Source organism: Leuciscus leuciscus (genome assembly GCF_965113295.1).
Source record: "Leuciscus leuciscus genome assembly, chromosome: 1".
Classification (NCBI taxonomy): Eukaryota; Metazoa; Chordata; class Actinopteri; order Cypriniformes; family Leuciscidae; genus Leuciscus; species Leuciscus leuciscus.
Genome location: NC_138725.1, coordinates 23,660,465 through 23,685,486, shown reverse-complemented (window position 1 = coordinate 23,685,486; position 25,022 = coordinate 23,660,465). Strand labels below are relative to the sequence as shown.

General features: G+C 39.2%; 1 protein-coding gene and 1 long non-coding RNA gene across 4 annotated transcripts in view; both read right to left on the bottom strand.

Annotated features, from left to right (window-relative positions):
* The window catches only part of LOC309514150 (uncharacterized protein), a gene marked incomplete at its 3' end in the record, with an annotated part of 134,785 nt that overhangs the window by 48,420 nt on the left and 61,343 nt on the right, over positions 1-25,022 (bottom strand). The window lies entirely within an intron of this gene.
* LOC309503136 lies at positions 19,037-24,810 on the bottom strand. 3 transcript variants are annotated; one of them, XR_014207513.1, is made up of 3 exons: positions 24,574-24,810; positions 23,705-24,370; positions 19,037-21,502 (listed from the first exon to the last, which is right to left on the bottom strand). It is a non-coding gene; the product is annotated as an uncharacterized lncRNA (long non-coding RNA). The 3 variants fall into 3 exon arrangements; XR_014207515.1 differs by lacking the exon at positions 24,574-24,810 and having other exon boundaries at positions 19,037-19,099; positions 19,210-21,502; positions 23,705-24,466; XR_014207514.1 differs by lacking the exon at positions 24,574-24,810 and having other exon boundaries at positions 23,705-24,466.

The window sequence follows — 25,022 nt, the reverse complement described above, 5'->3', positions numbered from 1 at the left end:
TGTGGTGCTAACTTTGCTCATCATATCACACAAATAACTAGGACAGCATAGGTCTAAGTATGTGTGTGTGTGTGTGTGTGTGTGTGTGTGTGTGTGTGTGTGTGCGTGCGTGCGTAGTGTGTGTGTGTGTGTGTGTGTGTGTGTGTGTGTGTGTGTGTGTGTGCGTGGTGTCTGTGGTTTTGGTGGGATTAGGATATAGAGTTAAAACCATAGGTTAAAACAACAGAGGCCCTTAAAAAGAAACATAGTGGCAAAACTAAACCAGGAGAAGAAATATAGGCTAGGATTTAAGAGTTAATATTAATATACAAAGATATATTGTAGGATATTCTTTTTCTATGAATACACTGATTAAATGTATTTTGATATTATTGTTATTAATATATATAAATATATATAAATATAAGGTATATAAAAAAAAAAAATATATACAAATAACCTTCAAGCTTTTAAAACTATTTCAAACTTTTAGGATAGGCTTTCTGAAGCCAAATTAAAGTTTGTGTTGACAAACTTTTTTAACTAGTTTGTTGTTCATAAACAAAGTAAGTCTCTTAGGTACTTTACAGACAAAGCCAATAACACTCAAGCATATCTTGTCTAACATTTCCCTATAATATGTTTAAAATGTATAAAAAATAAATTCCTTGTATGACTCTGTACTATGTTAATGCCTCTCTTTAAAATTATTCAATATTGTTTGTTCTGTATTTTATCTAAATTAGGTGTTGTGAACTGGAGTGCATTTTCCAGACAATATAGGCAAGAGTTCCGGGTGCCCTACTCGCTGACTCTGTGCTTGCACTGCACTGAAGTATACAAGGACTGCCCACCTGGGTCTGTGGGTGATGGCCGAAGCGGAGTCCTGCGGGGACTTTATTCTTAGAAGGAGGTTGAGGGCTATTGCTCGGTTGACTGTTTTTTTTTCAGGCTGAGTAGATTGTGTGTGAGTGTACGTACGCGTGTGAGTGTACGTACGTGTGAGTGTACATACGTGTGTGAGTGTACGTACGTGTGTGAGTGTTCGTACGTGTGAGTGTACATACGTGTGTGAGTGTACGTACGTGTGTGAGTGTACGTACGTGTGAGTGTACATACGTGTGTGAGTGTACGTACGCGTGTGAGTGTACGTACGCGTGTGAGTGTACGTACGTGTGAGTGTACATACGTGTGTGAGTGTACGTACGTGTGTGAGTGTACGTACGTGTGAGTGTACATACGTGTGTGAGTGTACGTACGTGTGTGAGTGTACGTACGTGTGAGTGTACATACGTGTGTGAGTGTACGTACGTGTGTGAGTGTACGTACGTGTGTGAGTGTACGTACGCGTGTGAGTGTATATGCACACATACAGATAATCACGTACATCAACCGTACACACACACGCATACGTATACACACAGACAGACGCGTACGTACACACACACACGCACGTACGTGTGAGTGAGTGTACGTACGTGTGTGTGTGTACGTGTGTGTGTGTGTGTACGTACGTGTGTGTGTACGTGTGTGTGTGTGTGTGTGTGTGTGTGTGTGTGTGTGTGTGTGTGTGTGTGTGTGTGTGTGTGTGTGTGTGTGAGTGAGTGAACGTACGTGTGTGTGTGTGTGTGTGTGTGTGTGTGTGTGTGTGTGTGTGTGTGTGTGTGTGAGTGTACGTATGGATGTGTGTGTGTACGTACGTGTGTGTGCGTGTACGTGTGTGTGTGTGTGTGTGTGTGTGTGAGTGTACGTGTGTGTGAGTGTACGTGTGTGTGAGTGTACGTGTGTGTGAGTGTACGTGCGTGTGAGTGTACGTGCGTGTGTGTGAGTGTATGTACGTGAGTGTACGTGTGTGTACGTACGCGTCTGTCTGTGTGTGTGTGTGTGTATGTACGTACGTGCGTGTGTGTGTGTACGTACGCGTCTGTCTGTGTGTATACGTCTGCGTGTGTGTACGTACGTACACGTGTGTGTGTGTGTGTATGTACGTGTGTGTGTGTACGGTTGATGTACGTGATTATCTGTATGTGTGCATATCTCTTTTACACAATTATTTTTGTTTTGAAATAAAAGTTATCACTGGTATGAGTCTGTTTTTTTTGAGTTGGCATGCATAATATGGGATACAGACAGAGATTGACAATGTACTGTATGTAGTTAGTTTAACTTAAAACTACTTTATTGGCATAAATGTTTTATAATAACCTAATGCACAAAAATAAACAAGAACTATTACAGAGGAATGATTAAAATAAGAAATATATAAGGTGCCATTAATGTTTACAGTAATTTTGTAATTTACACAGTGAAGTGCAACAGAATGTAAAAAAAACTTTTAAAATACTACACAGATATTGCACAATATATAGCCTATACTCTGTAATTCCTTATGTTTACCTTAGATCAGACATAGTTAAAACTATGGATATATGCTCAACTACTTTTTGCTGCTTTCATTATTACTTTAGAGTTGTTTTAATACTTTATCATTTTATTAAAGTATTATTTTAAATTTGCGCAAGCGTTTTTAAAACGCATGACGTCACCACTTAACGCAAATACGACGCATGCGCTGTCAGCGCGATATGGCGCATGAGTTTTTAACCGCATTTCCTGTTTACCGTGGCGTCGACGTCATTACTGTGCCACTAACCAACGAGAAGCCCCAGGTGCGGCCCCGCCTCGATCGACGTCATCACTTTGCCCCTAACCAATGAGAAGCGTTATGGGCGGGGCTGCACGTGCAGCCCCGCCCCAGGTGCAGCCCCGCCCCGATCTGCAGGCTGCAGCCAGGTGTACTTGGAGCGAACCGCGAACCGAAACCGGATTAACATTTTCATGGATTAATAACTTAAATTCTGCTCTGTAACGTTACCTCATACACAACTATTATATACTGCCAGAGAGGACTGCGACACATCGTCATGTGAACGACTTTTGGTACCGGTTTTGACATGTTCTCACTAAATAAATTATTGTGATTAAACGTGTAACGTTATGTCTGTTGTTTTTCTTTATAATTGTAGTTACGTAGTTTTAACAAATGGTTAGGTTTAGGGGTAGGATTAGTGGCTCAAACTATCTTTTAATGCTATTATATTGTTAATAAAACTGCCATTTCACTACACATATGTCCATTACTTTTTATCCTTTTAATATTGTCTATAAAATGGGTATGTTTAGGTGTGGGAGTAGGGTTAATGGATCTTACATTTATAATCTATAAAATGTTCTGCTGTGTTTTCATATTGCAGTTCCATAAATACTGGGAGCCAAAAATGTTGAGAAAAATGAAGCTGTTTCCCTTTTATGCAGTAAAAAAGGTTAAATGCAAGTCTATTTTTCACTTTTTCTGTCTAGTAAACAGTAGTTAAAGTCTTGACTCTAGAAGGTAAAATGTCTTGAATCTAGAACAGTTTTACTTTTCTTGAGCTTACAATAAGGTAAATACACTTGAGATGATGACAGGATGGTAAATTATGGCTTATTATGGCAAAAGAGCACTGCCTAATACGAGTCAGGAATGCTAACTTCTGGTCTCAAAATGCCAGTTTCCAATGTAACGACAATGACTATGACATGCGGTCACATGCTGTTCAAATTAGTAAATCCTGATCTCCAAACACATCCTTCGTTGTCTCCTTAGACAACGAGTTTGTTCATGGCGCCTCTGAGTCTGCTTGAACGGTCAAAATTGCATCTTTGTGGCTCCCCAGAGGGACATTTGAGTCACATAGGGAACCCTGTTTTGGAGAATCCCCTCTAAAACCCCCATTTCAGCATGGACTCCCTGTGACTTTTATAGACTCGTGACATTCCAACACCCACACACACACACACGTACACACACACACACACACAAACATCCTTTGTGTTTAACTTAACATCCTTTAACACTAGAAGTGCCAGAATTCCATAACTACTAGAACTGCCGCAAGCGGTCATTTTGACCGCTAGATTCCAAACTCTATATCTTTAATGATACATACCCAATTGAGAGATTAATGCATTTATTGTATTAGGATATATTTTAAAAACAAAACAACACCAAACTGTACATTTAAACAAGTTTAATTATACATTTATAAATAATATCTGTAGATGTCCTGAACAAAATAACGGAGTAGCCTATGTTTTCATGTTTCCACTGTTCGATTGCGCCCGCCGACACACACACACACACACACACACACACACACACACACACACACACACACACACACCATATTACAGCATTGCAGTCTTGACATTGCAGCCTGTTCATTATAGCCATAATAAAATAGTCAACCTAACATATAAAAATTCCACTGCTCTGTTTATATAGTCAGTATAGCCTCGTACAATTCGTACCATTTTGCACGTGTGAAGAGGATGATTTTTTCCGTCGATATTGGAACGTGAGTGAAGTACAAAGCCTATAATAAAGTAGTTTAGTTTAAAATAGTTTACCATCCAAATACATCGCAAATGTTGAAACATTTTGATTCTAATTAGAGAATTACGTGAGCCTAACGCCGCTTACTTTCACTTTCGCTTATAAAGTATTTCATTTTGGCTTGTTTATAGTTATTTTTTCATTCTTGTTCTGTTCTGAATATCATTACATTTAAATTATTTGTTGTTGAATATGTTTTGTGTATTTTTACCACATTTTATTGTTGTGTATATTGGTATAGCCTATAATAATACCGCGAAATTCAGTGCGGTCAATATGACCGTCTATGGCCGAAATAGGTAAATATGTTCATTTGTTTTTTTGCCTTATGTGCAATTTATATGAAAAACATTTTAAATGAAAATACAGACACTTTTAGGAAAAGTCAGGTACCGGCAGGATTTTATTTATTTTTTCAACAAAGTTATTGCAGATATAAAATTCAAAACGGTCAAAATGACCGCCATGGCACTTCTAGTGTTAAAGGTGAACTAAGTAACTTTTTTTACCTTAACTGAACAGCTTCGGAGTCATTGGAATGGTTATATTACTTATTTCGGGTTGAATGGTGGTCGTTTCGCACCCCCCTGGTGCCCGTGAGCGGAAAATACGCACTTGCAACTTTGAGCCGGCGGGCCGCCGGCCGCTGCGTCAGGAAGTCTCGCGTGATATCAGGTCTCGCGATGTAAACAATTGCTTTACGGCCAAAAGAAATCTGCTAAAATGCTGTCATTATTGCGCTCCCTCACGCTGTTCGAACCCGAATGAAGAAGACGTTTTAAAGAACGTCCCATCTGCTTTGATGTCGTTGATCTACTAGCCTCTGGTGTCTGAGAATCAACAACGAGTTTTTACAACAGTCTTGTCAAATATCTATTCCGAAGCTGTGGGGGGAGCTCTAGAGAGAAACCTGCGAGCAAAAAGCGAGAATACAGCGAAGAAGTCCCGAAGCGAGTGCTGCTTTAATGTATGTAACTCAGACTTGTATCTGAACTTCCTGTATGCATGTGTGATTAATGTTGTTTTGATCATATAGTTATGATCTTCGAGTGTTTGGCTCTGAAATGTATTTTTGAAGAATGTTCTCCCAGTAGAATCGCATCCCGTAACCCGATCTCATTGGCAGGTCATAAAAGTTGACCACCAAGCTCATACAGCCCTATGCAAAGGAGACCACGGGTGCGCAACATTCCAACGCACACACACAAACACACTCTGGACTTTGAAACAGAAACCCCCTACAGAAAAGGACTTTTACCCATAAAGTCACTCTTAACTGTACTAAAAATATCCCTTTTTGTGTTAAGAGGTGTGTGTAAACCATAGGGAAGCATATGTGACCCGACACGGAAACCAGGGACACAAGTCGGCAGCACAACTTTCGAGCAAAATGAGAAAGAAGCATTTTTTTTCAAAATTGGTGATTTTCGTTTTTTTGCAGAATCTGTTAGTTGAGATCACGAAGAAGCCTCTCCATGTTTGAGATAGCAGTATTGGTATATTTAAAAGCGTACATTTTGATGTTGAAATCAGCTTGTTTTTCGGAGATTCTAGCACGCAGTAGGGGCGTGTCATTGTCGGTGTGTATTTCCAGACTGAAGCCGGCGTGGCTACTTATTATGCAGCGCTCTGGCCGGCTCTATCTGATTTCAAAATTCAATGAAGATGGACGCCAATAACATTACGATGTCCAGCAATCGATTTAAATAATAGGTTACATGGTATGGTACAGTTGGTAGAGCGTTTGCCAGCAGTGTCAGAGGTTGAGAGTTCGAATCCGCCCTTGTATGGGTTTTTTTTTTTCTCGTAGTTTTTTTCTCTCATTAAAACGATTATGTTCATCAGTGGTTGTATATCAAGCAGGGACACGCAAATGTTTGAATTATTTTGTTATTTCAACAGAACGAATAGAGAGTATCCGCAAGCAACGCAACGGATTGAAGCGCGCGTCGAGTGAAGACAAGGCAGTGTGCGCGTGAGCCACACAGCCCCGTTCACTGTATCTGCGATCGCCGCGGCAACGAGCACTTTGATCACTTGATTTAAAAAAACACATTTCAGCGCTAGTATCTTATTTAAAAAATGAACGAAATGAATGCTCTGCCAGTTAACTGGAGATGTTTTATTTAGAGAATTTGTAGAATTGGTACATTCAGGGGGAAGGGGGAGACGGGGGAGCTTTACAGGGGGTATGACTTATCTTAATGAGATGTAAATGAGCCCTATTGTCACTCCCAGCAGGAGAGAGAGGTGAGAACTTGCCAATCTTTAGAAGCAGATTTCTACCATTTCAGTTTTTTTGAGTGCCTACCTTCAAATGGCCACAACTTCTCCAAATATTATCAGATTTCCATGTGTTACACATCGTTGGAAAGCTTGAATACTACACTTTCAGAATATGTGAATAACTCAAAATGCCCCAGAACCGACTTGTGTCCCTACTTTCCGTGTCTGGTCACATATATGTCCTATTGTAACATTAATAGAACTGCAAATGCCTATACTAATGCATAATAATGTATCTTTGCATTGCTACAACGTCTATATTCTATTTTTGATATCTCTGTAATCCTCTCCAGCTAACGGAGGTGAATTCCGATAGCAGAATGCAGTGATGCGCATTGTTTTATACAGTTCATATGTCTGGAGAAAAATCCTCTCAAGTTAAAGTCAATCATGACTCATTCGAGTGGGCGTGTCTAACCGGACAAAGGAATCTTCCCGCTCGAAAAATCTCAACAGATGATTTGCCCTTCACGCAAAAGGAGGCGTACACGGGATTCCCTCAAAAAACTGGACTCGCCTGTTACTCGCTCTCTCTCAACTCTCAACTCTCAACCCTCATCTTCTGACCTTCTCCTCCACGCGCAGCGCGTCTCCTCACAACGCAACCAGCTGGACAGGCCTCGGCTTCTCCTCTGGACGCATGCCCGCGTCATGTAGAAGCTGCCGTTCTTTTGCAACTAAGTTCCTACACGCCTTTCCCTTCCACAAGGGAAATTATCTGAACTTTCTCAGTAACGTTAAATTCAAGTGAGCCTTTACATCGTCTTGCGAAACGACCCAGAAGACGAAGCTAGACGCAAACCAGCCGGACACGCGCACGCGCTTCTTCAGCACCACACTGAAAGAACACAGAATCTTGCAAGTAACGTAACTCTCTCTAAACGCTGATTTCAGGTGTCCAGTTCTTAGGTCTGTGAATTAAGTTACCCTCTATCTCTTCTCTCTCTCTGTCTTTCTTTCTTTCTTTCATTTCATTTAATTTATTCTGACCACGCGATGTTTTATGTTTTGTTTGGTTAAATGTTGTCTGTTTTACTGTTTGCATTTTTACGTACGTTTATATTGTAGCTCATATAATCTCTCTAGTGTACATTTATTAAAAATTAATTTATACTTTAACTGTCTCTGTGTTTGAAAACCCACCTTGTAAGTCAATGAAATCAAAAGATCTAAGCTACAAGCTCGATATTGACTACCTTGAGTAGTTTTAATTCATAAACTCAGGAAGTTTTATGTTCGTGGCCAGAAGATAAACTTTCTTGGAGTTTGTAAACAAGGAAAACCTTTTTAACTGGTAATCTTACATTTATTCGCTGGACGAATGACTGATGACGAGACCAGTTACAGAACGAGGTATTTCCGAAAATTAATAAAGTAATGTATATGCGATTTATGAATTATGACCATGAGTTATGATTAGTAATATTTCCCAAATTCCCTATATTCTTGAGCTAATTCGCATTGACCCAGAGTCGTTTACGTTACACCAATCTTATTTCAAGTTGGTGGTGACTTAAATCTAGAACAGTGTAACAATTATAGAACTAAAAATTAGTTAAATACACTTGAAACAAACAGGATGACTATAAAAAAAAAAATGCTACTTTTGAGGGGAAAATACTATTTTTGAGCATGACAAGCTTATTATGAGACACAAAACATCACAATACTAGTAAAATATAGCTAAAAATGAGTTTTCCCAGCTAATTTCAAGATCACTCATATCTTGTAAGGCTTAAATATAATGTCTTATTTCAAGAAATCTTACCAAGAGAATTTTCACTTGTTCCATTGGCAGATTTTTTTGCTTATTACAAGCAAAAATATCTTGTATTAATTTTTTTTTGCTTATTTTGGGAGTGGCCTTTATTCCAGTGTGTCCCCTATCTCTCCTATAGGAAAGTAAACGGAGTCTAATATTACATTAAGTGAGCGCTTTGAATTCACATTCTGCACATATTTGCTGACCAGTAACCTAAATACAGTAGTAACGTTTTGTAAATTACAGAATCTATTAATTCAAAAGAAACTTCTGACTTTATTTACAATGAGGTATTTGTGTCAAAAAAAATTCCAATCCACTATATTGACAAAATTGCTCCAATAGGAAATGACATAAGGTTTAGTGACAATATCTCTTTAAAAAATTGCACAAATAGACCTATTACTAGATTATGTAACAACTCTTGCCCACTGCTGTTGGGAAGGGATCAAGTAAAGGAGGAAAAGTAAAAATAGCCCTTTCACAACCTTTATCCATAGACAGTTTATCTAGGCTAAGCCTACCAGTTCTGAAAGAATAGGGACCTATTTTTAAAACGAATAATCTGACTTTTTTAAATGAAATAAGAATATGTAGACAAAGTTTGTTTATAAATATGAAACAAGCAAGAAGCATAAAAAAAATGAAATGCAGAGATAGCCGGCCAATAAAAAAAAAAGAAGGCAGGGCTTCGCTGCTCAAAAAAAAAAAAAAAAAAAAAAAAGCGCGAACCACGAAACTTCACTTTAACGTGCACGACGTAGAGACTGTTGGTAAGTAGGGCCTACAATTCATTTAATATTATATAAGCGGATTTACAATAGCAACGATAGCAATCAGTGATCGTAATTGCAAAATATTTTAAATATATAATATTTCCGTGATTATGCATTTTACAATAAATTATCGACTCAATTATCAATGTGAATATAATACAATGTGAATATACATTGTTGCTATATATTGAAATTATATATATATATATATTTCAAGCATCTTTACGCATAACATAAGAATGGCTTATTGTGTAATATTGTCAATGTTACAAAGTGTCCAAAACTAACTTGTATAAAAACCCTGAGTACAGCTTTGGTCGGGAAACATAGTTATTTATATCTAACATTAACTCAATAACTGCTTTTGGGTGTGCACAGAAAAAGAAGAGGCACAGAAGACGACGCAGGAGAAATGTCAGCGCCAAATGAAAGGTATGTTGCACTTTTCCATAGCTAAGCAAAATAGTACCTAACGTTACTCAGTGCGATGTTCCCCTGTTATTTTTTTAATTTAAGAGACCTGTGAAATAGTTTGCTGTCGTTTACCCGCCTTTTCTTGTTTTGTTACGTTATTAGTCCTATGTTTTTTTTTTTTTACATTCACTTCATTTGAATTATACGAAGCTTGGTAACTTTAGTGACATTTATTGCTTGCAACCATGACATCGCTAACATGACTACAGAAGGCTAACGCGGTCTTAAATAAATAAGATCTACATAGGAAAATAGAATAGTATAGCCTATAGGCTATGACAATAAAGCACTTTTAAGGAATGTAGGCCTACCCACGATGCATAAAAGATAGCATAGGCCTACAGCAATCAACGGCTGTCTCGAAGACTCGAACACACACAAATGTATTAATATATGAAAAAAACTTTCATGTAGGCCTACGTTTTCAAATCTGAACGTAACTCCATAAAAATGTGTGGTTTCCTTCTGTGTGTTTAATTGGCATTGTGCAACAACATTTTTAAATTTCATTTTTATGTTACGTTTAACACAGAATTAGAACTTACATTACATTTATTCCCATAAAGGGACGTACACGTGGTGGTGGAACATTTTTGGGATGGTAGATTTAAAAAAAAAATCTTTTGCGATTTGCGTTCTCTCTTAATGTCCTGTGGTGACATTGTTTCTAGAGCTCGTAGGCTACGTTAACAATGGAGCGGGTCATTGAACTTTGACTCAAATAAGAAATGCGGTCGCTGCCTAACTCAAGTGAAATTGGCAATATTCACAGAATCGAACTTCCCGGATCAAAAACTCTAGCTAAACGTTGTTAAAACACAAATGACACCTATTTATAATCACAGCAATGTAGACAATGAGCTACAATCCATTTTTTTCTTTATAGATAATATATATTTGTCTCTTTATAGGCTAAATATTTGAAAAATATTTTTTCGCCCATTCCACCTCCGTCCCTTTAGGGGCAACGTTAATAAACAAGAGGCGAATTAAACTGTGCAAACAAGTTGCCATTTTGATAACTGCTGCTGTTGCTAAGTTATTCAAAATGCTGTTTTGTTTTGTTGCTTTTTTTCCAAACACATTTTACTAATCCCAAACCTCATCAATATTAATTACTAGCCTACTATTAGTTTTGTATATAATGATTTATAAGGGGTATTAGATAATGTATGAAGGCTCTATGTGAAGTGAAGATAATGGGTAGCCGCTCAGTCTTGGTGCTAATTCTGGGTTTATCACCAGGTTTATTCTAGCCTGGTTAAAACCAGACCCTTCTCAGTTGAAACGGAGTATAGGGTCTGGCGAAGCTATGTAGACAAATCATTTCCAAAGGGGCGTCACCAACCGACGTAGCTCAAATTCCCCTGGGCGCAATTGGATAGTCATAAAACCAATCAGATCGATGAAGGAGATGATGTATGCTTCGAGTGTTGTTCTTTGCTCCGGTTTTAACGAAAACGGTAAGTTTAAATCGCTCAAAACAGACGCAATAACTGATTCGTTTATATACTGTCTATGATTCGAACGAGTGATGTTCCACGGCGGCATCCATCTTTGTAATGAAATCTCCTTCAGCGTCGCTGCGCTGTCGTCATCATGTAAATCCCTCCCCAAACGTTTCTGATTGGTGCCGCGATTTCGGCGGCACAGAAATGAGTTTGAATGGGCTCTTCTCCAGACTATCCTGGAGAGAGAATTAAAATTCGCCGGAAGTAGTCTGGGTTTTCCCAGGCTAGGTTTATTCAGGTTTGCTGGCCAGATCACCCCTTAAGGCCAAATATTCCAGAGTATGAAATGAAGAGCTGAGAGATAATTCTTATTATTCTGTTTCTCTTTCTTGTGTTAGTGAATTTAAGGGTCTGTAATATTTTGAATGTGGTTTCTATAAGAGAAACAAAATACAAATGAATAAAGGAAACATGTAGCCTACTCATTCCTCCTTAAGCACTAATATACATTACAAACATAAAATAAACCATAGTCAGAATATGACTATATCTCTTAAACTCTAAAAATCAAAGCAGAGAGAAAGGATTCAAACACTTCTCAGATTTTCTACCATGCATTAAGTTACCGAACGGGACTAGTTTTCCAAACGACGTTTGAGTTACAATTAACATCTCCGTTTTTATTACCGAGGCAGGAGTGTCGTAGTACCCCAGAGTGCAGTCTGGACGATGGGGCGGGGCGACACTTTTAGGCGGGGCGACACCCAATTTAATTGGTTTATAATACCGCAATCTTATTGGTGTAGACGATTCAGGTCTGAGCATGCGCATTCCTTTAAGTACGATTTTATGAATGATTTGGCCGTATTAAAGAAATATTAAATGTTAACTTTAATCGTAGGCTATATGTCTATCTTGTCGGTTTACCATGGTAATTTTAGTTAAGATCTTTTGGCTAATGTTTTATTGTACTTAAGAAACAGAATGGATGAAGTTATTGTTTAAAAACGAACCCAGGCCTACTTCAAGGAGATGTTTTACAAACTCTGGATTTTACGCAAAGGATGATAATTCACTCTAAGAATGTAAAAGCAGCTGATCTTAATTTTTAAAGCACAACCGTTTTTTGTTGTAATTTTTTTAACGAGATGTTGTCCAATGCGTGCATTATTTGGTAGGCTACAAAGTGCAAATAAAATGTTTAATGGCAAACTCACGTTTCTTTGTTAATAAAATGAGGGCCTGTTGGTTCTGTAAATCCCTATGTTATAGTTTTAAAGATTCATGTTTTCTATAAGTGTCAACCGTAGGCTACTTCGATCTGTTACTGTGATATCAGGCCATTGGGTTTTGTGCGTTGGTTACAATAGAATTAAAACCGTGTAGTGCTGAAATGTGAAAATAAATAAATAAATATGTATTTAGTAAAACAGATTTATTATATCGATCTGGGCTTGTATACTATTTGGTAGGCTAGCCTATTATTGTCTTATTTGTCACTGTGGTTTTGCTTTAAAATAAAATAAAACACACTTTCGGATTTATCCTATGTTTTACTGATATAGAATTATCATCATTTGTGTAAAATCCCGAGTTTGTGTTTATTCACTGATCCTAATGGAAAAACTAAGAAGCATTTACGTATGATTTGAAATTCCGGAGCCCTGCATGACATGCGGAAAAATATTGTCTATATCAGCCTATAGAAATTATCTCTCCTTTGATAGCCTGTGCTATGCCAGTAATTGCATGCGGTCATGATCATTGCTCACTAAAAGTGGCACTGACTTATCTGCAGGGTAAATTAATAAATATAAGAGTAGGCTATCTATTCTAGGCTAAATCTCAAACAGTAATTTATCAGCAACATATTTCGTGATATTGCCTAGCCCTAAAACTGCTCAATATTTGCCTAAAGCTTACAATGTGATTTTTTTTGTAAAGCTGCTTTGAGACGATGTGAATTGAGCGCTATACGAATACATTTTGACAGTAACTTCATCTAACTTGATTCGTAAATTCAGCAAAATATTATCCAATTGATCATTAAGCTACTGAAATCGGAAATCCCCATGGTTATCATCACTTAATATTTCTGTAGTATTGCCAAACAGCGTCGTAGTCGTAGATCATTCATAAACTCCTACCATAGACTCGTACATAAAGGAATGCGCATGCTCATGCCTCAAGCGTCTACGCCAATTAGATTGCTGTATTATAAACCAATAAAATCGGGTGTGGGCGGAGCGACACGTGTCGCCCCGCCCCATCGTCCAGACTGCACTCTGGGGTTACTCGGAGTGTCTGTGTTAAGGCCAATTTATACTTCTGCGTCGGGTGCGCGTAGAAGGTACGGCGTAGCATACGCATTGACGTGTACCATACGTCGAACCCTTCGCCGTACCCTGACGCGCACCTCCTCAAAAATGTAACTACGCGTCGCGGCGACGCGGACCGCAAGATCTGTGATTGGTCGGCTGGATAGCATTGCGTTTCCTCCTACGCATTTCCGGAATGATCTTCTGCACTCTGCACCGCCCGCCCGCCATTTTTAAATTCCGAAGATCAGTGAAGAGCCATGGAAATAGACCAAGTGACCGAGAGATTGCTTGAAGAAGTGCGGAAATACAGCCATCTGTATGACTCCTTCAGTCGCCATTGCTCGTAGAAACCTAAACTCAAAACAGCCGCGAGGAATGTAAACACAGTGGATCATTAAAACCCACCCGCGCCAACTAGCGTTTCGGCGGTGTAACTGTAGAGCAACACATACATTCGCAGAAGTATAAATGCTCACGACGGCGTCGCCTACGTGCGTAGCCTACGACGTACACTACGGCAGAAGTATAAATTGGCCTTTACATGTGGCCATCGCAGAAGATCACGTGTTCAGAATGCGTGGATTGCGTGGTCATATGAAACTTAAAATACAATTTAAGCACTTCGAAATTTAAAGTAAAACATCCTAACGTAGGCTATTTAGTGTTTTGTAAACATTTACAAAAAAATGTGTATAAAAACCGTACTTGTACAATAATTTTTTATTTTTTTTGCTTACCTGTCTATCAATACACAAATCCGGCGAAACACGGAAGTAAAGCAGCGCCGCCATTACTGCGTGCCTTGCTGCTAAGGAAGTAGCGTTGGTCCCGTAGGCGGCTGTAGCAGATGTAGCTGTACGAATGTACAGATTTACGAATAAATGTTATTTTTATCTATTCATCTTTAATTTTGTACAGTAGCCCTGCTGTATGGCTACAACACTTCCCTCGGTCGACCATGCAGTCACAAACTGAATTCGAGAACTTTGCAGTTTTCTCTGTGTATTGTTAATGACATATTATGGTACGAGTTCACTGCCTGTGAAAACCTCACGACACCTTTTAATGTGATGAGCTCATCTGCGAAGGTATGCAGTATCTGGCCAATCCATCCGGAGCTCATATAATTCTGACCTTCAATCAGTGCCCTGTAGTTTAGGTTCTGAAGCTCGCATGCCAGATGATTAATAAAATAATCTTGAATACCTGTAAGCTGCCAACTCTCACGCCTTCACCGTGAGACACACGCAACTTTTCAGCTTTTCACACGCTCTCACGCCACACATCCATTTTCTCACGCACAGAAAAATCGCGAGGCAGAAAGGACACGGAGACCGACAGACTTTCTGTGTCCATAGACAGCAGATTAGTTATGATATAAAAAAGCTCAGCTCTCAGATTCTGTCAATTTTATTACGAAATTCAAACAATAAATACCGTTTTGGTGTTTGTAAATGTGACGTGACGGATCCCTAGCGGCACGTGAACCAACTTAATAGTAAATAAACACGAATGAACAATGTTAAAAGAAACAGTACAACTTACCGAAATGTATATTCATCATACTTAATATCGATCAATCAGTGTTTTTTTTTTTTTATTAACGCCCATCTTGTGTACCTAATATTTATCCAAATTAGTCAATATTAAATCAAATCACAAGAATTGAACTGAATTGAAATCCTGAAATTTGTTTCAAGCAATAATAAAAAAACGTAGCTTACCAGAAATTGTACCATATATTATAAACATTGCAACATGTTGTCACTAAACCTAATACAATTCAGTTTAGTTACTAAAATGTTTTGACAATCACAATATTTAAGCCCCAGAATCCGCTTTCATTGAAATGTCATTAGAGGGCACCGGCAAGTGTCACACCGCCGTCACTTCGCAGGCACGCAGTAATGGCGGCAGGCAAGATGGCGGCGCCCATAGAGATCGCGGCGGATTTGTGTATACACTCGCGAGAGCAGAGTCTCTGTCAAGTCCAAGATTGTCGCGCAGCTCTCTCCATCTCGAAAACGCCTGGCCGATATTTATCTGGGTTTTATTCCTCCGTTTGTCACACAGTCTGCGTGTATCCGAATATGGACGCTTTCGTTTTGTTGGCACTTCAATACTCGCCAAAGAGTAATCGTGATCCATAACAGCTATAATCACGAGCCAGGACAAAACCACTGTGAGGCAACGGAGGGGGACTCAAAATGTTTCTAATCATATTTTGCATTTGTATTGTTTTACTAGTACTTTCACAAACATTTAGGCCTATATAAAGTATATATTATGTAATTAATTTTACACATGCTTTTAATTATATTTTTACCGACCCCCTCGCGATTTCCGCCTGTGCAACTCCATATGATGGACGATTTTATAAGTTGTTAATAAGCACAGTTAAAGAAAGACAGAAAGATTCATGTCGCTGCCAGAAGCTAGAACAGTGAACGGGGCTTGAGAGCGTGTTGTGAGTGAGGGCGGGTGCAGCCTCCGTGTTGCCAGATCCACCTATTATACGTCTTTTTGGACTCGTTTTTCCCATTTATTGTGACACTTTAGGAAGTTAATAAAGTGGGAAGTTGAATGTTAGGGCTAGGCTAGTGATATATAAATTTTCTTTTAAAAAACACAAGCTTTTAACTTATTTCGGATTATTTTTATTTTTTTGTTTTTGAATGTTTTTCGTGCAATATCTGGCAACATTGCACTGCCGGCATTAATAAAAAAAGAAGAAGCTTATAGACAAACTGTAATTGCTGACAGGAAGATACCACATTCGGTAAGACAAACGCAATGATCATTGTGATTATCTGTAAGAAATGTACAACACTGCATAATACAGATCTGTAGGCCTATGTTATGAAATATGCCAAATACTGGCCTGATTCGGAGAACGCGAGTGCGGGGAGGTGATTACAACGTCAAAAGATAAAAAATAATAAAAAATAATACAAATTTACCGTGGAGCGAAAACGGAGCGAGACGTATTAAGGACGGCGTGGGGAGCGAGCGAGGAGCGGAAATTGTACACCCAGAGCGGAGCTTGAGCGGAGTAATTATGAAATGCTTTGAGCGTGGAGCGCAAATTCTTTCCGCTCCGCTCGTCTATGGCTATAACGCTATAACCACCACTTCCGCATTTGACCATACATATTCTGGTGTGGTGGAATATCACATGGGCTGCGTTCAAGTCCACTTTTAGACACGCACTTGCAAACTTCCCTAGCACTTCCCCTCGGGGGAATCCCTGCTGCCATTTTGAAGTGCGTTCCACTTCCTGAAGTGGTCGAGGGAAGTTTATATGGACAGACCCTCATTTCCTCGATTTTGACAGAGGGAGCAAGTCTGCTTCATATGTACACTTCAGGCACCTCATGTCCCACAATGCAGTACGATTGTGATGTCACCACATATCTCGCCTAATCACCACCACAACAAACAACTCTATGATATATCAATTATCTATTTTTTATTTATTTAAAATAACCCAAACACACATATATACATTTGGATGCTGCATTAAACAAATTCTTAAAGGGAAAACATTTTTAAATAATAAATCAACTCCACAGCTGATTCCAAATGATCAAGGGCTTAGGACGTTCCAATTCAGCCCATTGCAGTTTCCGCCAGTAGTGGGCACTCGTGCAAGGTAAGCAATGACGTACATCCGAGTGAACGAGACGGAGGGAAGTTAGCGAGTGAAGGGCATGACAATTTTGGACTGGAACGCAGCCATGGTCCACACCGGAAAAAAAGGATAGTGCGGACATTGCGTCACTGAGAGGCGACATTTCTTTTCTGGGACGGACAGTTATTTAAAATCGGAATTTCTCTGAAATAAATCTTTGGAGACTTTTGAGATATTGTAAGTACACAACTGGAGGAAATATATCACACTGTGCAAGTTATTTCCGGAAATTTTATTACAAAATTGTTACATATTGGACCTTTAACAGACATGAGAACAATTTTTAAGAAAAACTGCATTTCAGATAAAATTTACATTTTTAGTTTGAACAGTTTTCTAAAATGAACAAAAAGCTGATTTTGTAAATGGTATAGTGATGTATTTTAAAGTTATTTTAAAAGACCTGCCCCTTTTTATCAAATCTAAAGTTACTTAATTGATACAAGATCTGTTAAAGGGATGGTTTGGAGTAAAATCAACCAAGGGACCTCGCGCCAAACCCCCCCTATTTGTACTACTATAGAAGTTTGGTACCATTCTGGGCATTATTAGTGGGGTAATTTACGAGATACATCATAGGATAAATTAGCGCCTGCGTTTAGACGAGCGTTATGGGGGGGAAATCTGCGTGCATATGGTGACGCAAAAGTGTATGAAATTCAATGTAGTATGCACTCCAGGTGGCTAGGTGGCAATGTGAAGCACTGCCACACAACAACACCAAGTCCGCGCACCTGCGTATAACCTTCACTGTCTAGCAGACTCTTGCGTTTTTACCCTTTAGACGGGAACGCGGCGGTGGAGCATTTTTACGAGTTCCACTGTGGAGGGTGGTTTCACTTTTTTGCGTTTTTAAGCCCCAAAAATGCTGTCGCCGTCTAAACAAAAGGCACATCTGATAAAATATTTGTACGTTTTCACCCGCGAGCGTTCTCGTGTAAACAGGGCCTAAGCCATTCGGCTGATATCTCTAAATAAGCTCTAACTTTAATAATGTTCGAACCCTAGGTTGATTTTACTCCGAACCATCCCTTTAAGGGGTAAAACAATATATATATATATATATATATATATATATATATATATTACAAATGCAAAAAGAGGGAATGTAAAAATAAACATGTTAAACATTTGTATCTATGTATGAAGACTTCAGATGCAAAAGCCTCTAAGAGCCATCTGAAATTTTCCTCTAGAATGATCGTTTTTGATGTTCAGTTATTTCACTTTATTGGCAATGAAAATTACCTTTTAATTGTCATTAAAGTGAAATATACGAGATATACCTAAATATATGAGCTTGATAAAAATTCTCATTTTAGGACAAAATTTCAGATGGCACTTAGAGGCTTTTGCATCTGAAGTCTTCATATATATAAAGTTACTAAATAGTTACAAAATATATACAAAAAATATTATAATGAAGAAAACACAAACTAACACAACAATCAATCAACCCTTACAATTGCCTTAAATTTATGATATTAAAACTATATCAATAGACATGTGAGACTAAAGCATTAAAGAACACCCTCTCACCCCCTCCCCAACCCCCCCAATCCGCCCGGCCCACCTTTCATCTCATATCTGGAGCCGGGCCTGCTTGTGACTCACATTGTGATCATATGGAGAGATCACTGTGAGATCACTGTGTTGACTGGGATGTTAATGAAGATAAATCTGGCCTTTTATTTGTAAACAAAAAAAAACAAAAAAAAAAAACAATCTAAACTTGGTGTCACTCTTTCTTCAGGGTGATCAGAGTTTTTTCTTTGTTTTCTGAGAAGAAAATAAAACGATAAACAATCCTCTGTAAGTTTTTGCTATTTTAAATATTGTTGCAGATTTGCTAAAAACTCGCCAGTATTTTATTGTAATATTGCAGGCATCTCTATTTCCTCTGGGTGCTTCGAGTCCTTCCTCCCTGCAAAATAAAAGCATTGACTGACCTCTCGTATGTGTTTTTATCATGATTGCAGATGTTCCAGATCAGATGAGTGTGAATCATCAGATTGTGTGCGGCTCAAAACTCACCAGCTCTTCTTGCACAGATGATCTGAAGAAGAATCACAGTAGGAGCAGCAAACACTGCGATCTCAACAATAATCACAATCACTGCAGGACACATGAGAGGAAGAAGAGAAACTGTACATGACTGAAGTCAAGGGTATTCAACTATCAACAGTTATTGATGAAGCTTTTACAGACTGACTGATAGTTTAATGTTATAAAGCTGTCAGTATAAATGAACGTGTCGTACCTCTGTATAATAATCCAGCATTCACACTGACTTCAGTTTCTCCTGGATCTGTGGATCACGTCTGTTAGTTCAGTTCAACACATAATGCATCATATAAACGAAACATCATCATCACTTATACTACAGGGCCGTTGAATGCTTGAATCTGATTGGTTTACGAACGTTCTAAGGTGTGCATTATTTTCAGGGAAACGCGCGGCTAAAGTAGTTCCAGGCAGGTCTCGACCGCATTACAGTTCCATATCACTTCGCCTAGTCAACTGTAATAACGGAAAATAGGATACAATTCATAACAAGAAAAAGCATTTAGCCCCATGCGCTTGATCTGCAATTTTCAATGTCTAGCTTCACAATCAATAGAAACATGCAGTTTAATTAATAAGTTAAATAAAGTATATAGTATAATCAGTATAAAATTAAACTGAATATAGGCTAAATAAATGGATAGTCCTGCAGCACGGATTTTTATTGCAGATAATATAACAAATAAATAATTATTGATAGGCCTACTTGTTAAAAGGGCTTTGTGTTTCATTTATTTGGCTATAGTCTACTGTCATCTGTCAATAATGGAAAAAAAGAATGAAGGAATTAATTAAAACGAATTGAATTAATAAATAAATAATAATATTGACGCACATGCTTTTCTGTCTCATTATTGCAACATCTCTCTCTAATAAATGCATTAATAACTGCATAATGAATGTAATTTGATACTTATGACTGATCATGCCCAAACGCGTGTTCAGCGTGTTCAGTCTGTGTTCAAAGCAAGCGGCAACCTCCCCGTCTCTCTCTTGAAACCAACACAGAAGTAAGTTAAACTGCAATTCATTGACTGGCCGCTTGGGCTGGCTGCAGAAGTGAGTCAAATCTGTATCTCCCCCATGTTAAAATGACCAACTTTACAGCAGAAAAAAACATGTTTACAGCCTAGATCTCTATGTGGCTTTGGTCTATACAGCTAATTTTGCCCTTCATAACAACTGTGAGGGGGGTGATTTTTTTTATAACTCATCCGTTTAGTTGATTAATATTTAAAGTTCTGCATAATTAAGGGTGTGGCCACTTGAGTGACAGATGGATTCCCGCTGATGTCATTGCTAGCTGTTTGTCTGCTGTTGTTACTAGCCGTCACTTCACCTCAGCAAATTTTTGCTGCTGAACTTGCCATTTCTGCAGTGTTTTGTGCTTTTTTCCGGGATTATTTCATACAATTTAATACACCCATTACTTCGCCCACGGCTTTGGATTCCGTCGTTGTCGTCGAGTATCGTTCGAGAGAACAACCAGCGCTGTATTTCAGTTGTTTTCCTCTGTGAACACGCACTAATGGATGTCTGACAATTTCGTTGCTTTTTGGAGTTTTCAGATTTAAAAACGTCAATAAAGGCTCGTTCGTTCTGCTCTCACGGAACAGATAGATTATAATATGCTTAAGTACCGTCAGGTGAAATCCTGTGCAGGTGTCGGCGCTTTCTCCGTCCATGCAATAAATGCACATCCATGAATGAGCGTGGATTTTCTAGCGCATTTACTTGAACTTCATAGGCAATATATCTATGGTTTAACCCATTTGAGAGGCGGCCAAAATCAGAATTTAAAATGGACTGAATAAGCTCTCTACGAACTTGAGCGATGCCGCGCTGACGGACCATAGACTATAAAAAGAGAGTGACTGACATGTAACGTTAAGCACATAAATCACTGTCACACACACTCTCTCAGAATAATATTAAGTTACTGCATAATACATTTTCAACTAGCAGAATAGTACAGAATCATAGCAAGGCTCCTCAGCTCCACTCACGCCCGCCTCTTTGCCTATTTTCTGTTATCCGGGAGTGACGCAAGGCCAAGATGGCGACGGCCGGCTCCGCCTACTTTAGGCTTCAAAAATGCTCTTCAGAAACCTACGGGTGACGTCACGGACACTACGTCCATATTTTTTTACAGTCTATGGTTCAAAGTCGGTGTTTAAAATCTGCTGCAGTCGATGAAAACAGTCAGAGAATGTGTCAGCTAGTCGTGTGGCCCCAGCATTAGTCTGCTATCAGCGGCTCAAACCTTCGTTACTAACTCTACCTAACCCTAACTCAGCATTAGTCTGCTATCAGCGGCTCAAACCTTCGTTACTAACTCTACCTAACCCTAACTCAGCATTAGTCTGCTATCAGCGGCTCAAACCTTCGTTACTAACTCTACCTAACCCTAACTCAGCATTAGTCTGCTATCAGCGGCTCAAACCTTCGTTACTAACTCTACCTAACCCTAACTCAGCATTAGTCTGCTATCAGCGGCTCAAACCTCCGTTACTAACTCTACCTAACCCTAACTCAGCATTAGTCTGCTATCAGTGGCTCAAACCTCCGTTACTAACTCTACCTAACCCTAACTCAGCATTAGTCTGCTATCAGTGGCTCAAACCTCCGTTACTAACTCTACCTAACCCTAACTCAGCATTAGTCTGCTATCAGTGGCTCAAACCTCCGTTACTAACTCTACCTAACCCTAACTCAGCATTAGTCTGCTATCAGAGGCTCAAACCTTCGTTACTAACTCTACCTAACCCTAACTCAGCATTAGTCTGCTATCAGTGGCTCAAACCTCCGTTACTAACTCTACCTAACCCTAACCCAGCATTAGTCTGCTATCAGCGGCTCAAACCTTCGTTACTAACTCTACCTAACCCTAACTCAGCATTAGTCTGCTATCAGCGGCTCAAACCTTCGTTACTAACTCTACCTAACCCTAACTCAGCATTAGTCTGCTATCAGCGGCTCAAACCTCCGTTACTAACTCTACCTAACCCTAACTCAGCATTAGTCTGCTATCAGTGGCTCAAACCTTCGTTACTAACTCTACCTAACCCTAACTCAGCATTAGTCTGCTATCAGCGGCTCAAACCTTCGTTACTAACTCTACCTAACCCTAACTCAGCATTAGTCTGCTATCAGCGGCTCAAACCTCCGTTACTAACTCTACCTAACCCTAACTCAGCATTAGTCTGCTATCAGTGGCTCAAACCTTCGTTACTAACTCTACCTAACCCTAACTCAGCATTAGTCTGCTATCAGCGGCTCAAACCTCCGTTACTAACTCTACCTAACCCTAACTCAGCATTAGTCTGCTATCAGCGGCTCAAACCTTCGTTACTAACTCTACCTAACCCTAACTCAGCATTAGTCTGCTATCAGTGGCTCAAACCTTCGTTACTAACTAACCCTAACTCAGCATTAGTCTGCTATCAGCGGCTCAAACCTTCGTTACTAACTCTACCTAACCCTAACTCAGCATTAGTCTGCTATCAGCGGCTCAAACCTTCGTTACTAACTCTACCTAACCCTAACTCAGCATTAGTCTGCTATCAGCGGCTCAAACCTCCGTTACTAACTCTACCTAACCCTAACTCAGCATTAGTCTGCTATCAGCGGCTCAAACCTTCGTTACTAACTCTACCTAACCCTAACTCAGCATTAGTCTGCTATCAGCGGCTCAAACCTCCGTTACTAACTCTACCTAACCCTAACTCAGCATTAGTCTGCTATCAGTGGCTCAAACCTTCGTTACTAACTCTACCTAACCCTAACTCAGCATTAGTCTGCTATCAGCGGCTCAAACCTCCGTTACTAACTCTACCTAACCCTAACTCAGCATTAGTCTGCTATCAGCGGCTCAAACCTTCGTTACTAACTCTACCTAACCCTAACTCAGCATTAGTCTGCTATCAGTGGCTCAAACCTTCGTTACTAACTAACCCTAACTCAGCATTAGTCTGCTATCAGCGGCTCAAACCTTCGTTACTAACTCTACCTAACCCTAACTCAGCATTAGTCTGCTATCAGCGGCTCAAACCTTCGTTACTAACTCTACCTAACCCTAACTCAGCATTAGTCTGCTATCAGCGGCTCAAACCTTCGTTACTAACTCTACCTAACCCTAACTCAGCATTAGTCTGCTATCAGCGGCTCAAACCTCCGTTACTAACTCTACCTAACCCTAACTCAGCATTAGTCTGCTATCAGTGGCTCAAACCTTCGTTACTAACTCTACCTAACCCTAACTCAGCATTAGTCTGCTATCAGCGGCTCAAACCTCCGTTACTAACTCTACCTAACCCTAACTCAGCATTAGTCTGCTATCAGCGGCTCAAACCTTCGTTACTAACTCTACCTAACCCTAACTCAGCATTAGTCTGCTATCAGTGGCTCAAACCTTCGTTACTAACTAACCCTAACTCAGCATTAGTCTGCTATCAGCGGCTCAAACCTCCGTTGCTAACTCTAAAATGACGTTTTGGAATAAGCAACGGAGGCATGGGATTAGATGCGTAAGAAATTAGTCCTACATACAAGAGCATTTTAATGACAAAAACTTTACAAACATCTTGAAATACATAATCTGAACAATGTTTCGAGGTGTGGTAACTGTAGTATAAGCGGAATAATTGACTTCAGGCCGTTGAATTATTAGAAAAATAACTCCGCTTTGCGTCGTGACCGCATTACCACCTCGGGTGTGCATTATTTTTCGAATAATTCAACGGCCTGTCGTCAATTATTCCTTACATAATACTTGAGCTGCACATCACAGAAATGATGAATATGTGCACGAGTCTGTCATCATTATCTTCTTACTTCAATCTCAAGGTTTCATTCATAGATATTGAATAGACAATTGCATTTCAAAGTTTGCAGAAACATTGAAATGTTGAATATCTATTTACTGACGGCATCTAAAACATACAACTTTTCCTGTATGAAAACATTTAAATGCACAAATATTGAGGAATCCTTCGAGGTTGATGTGTGTGACAGTGATCATGTGATCATGAACTGTGTGTAGAAGCTGCTGCTGTAGTTCGTTCACACACACCTGGATTCAGAGAGATTGCTGTGGTGTCTGGAGTCAGTGTTGCTGTAGTTGATGTTACAACTATTAAAAACAAGATGGAAATAGTAACATGGGATGAGTTGTGTTTAATAAATCCTCACTATGATTTTATTAATTTATCATAGGAGACTAAAGAGCTTTTTTTGATGATAATATGTGTGATGATAAAGCAGTCTGTGAGAGCCAGTGCAAACCACTGAAGCGAGAGACTGATGATGTGTGACAGTGATCATGTGATCATGAACCTTGTGTAGAAGCTGCTGCTGTAGTTCGGCTTGATGTCTTCTCAGAGTTTGAGCTTCTGACTGGAGTCAGTGTTGTTGAAGCGACTGGAGCTGCAGAAGATGAATGTTCAGACGCATCAGGACATTAACATCATATTTTCATATTGATCATGACATGCAGTTTGTGTTCAATCATCACAGCTTACAGTGGCAGTAGTTGAGAAGAGAGATGTTACTGTATCATTTATTCCTGGTTTATATGAGAGATTGAAACACAGTGAGCTGCTTCCCATAAACCTTCAGCTTTCCTGAATCAATGACATTATTAAGCCTTAGAATTCCTCAAACTGCATACAAATCCTTATAATTCCCAATATTGACGTCCCTCATGGGTCATACATGAAATATTGCATAAATCAGAAGAGTCTATTTTAGCCTAGTATGACCCATAGGAGGTCAATATTGGGAAT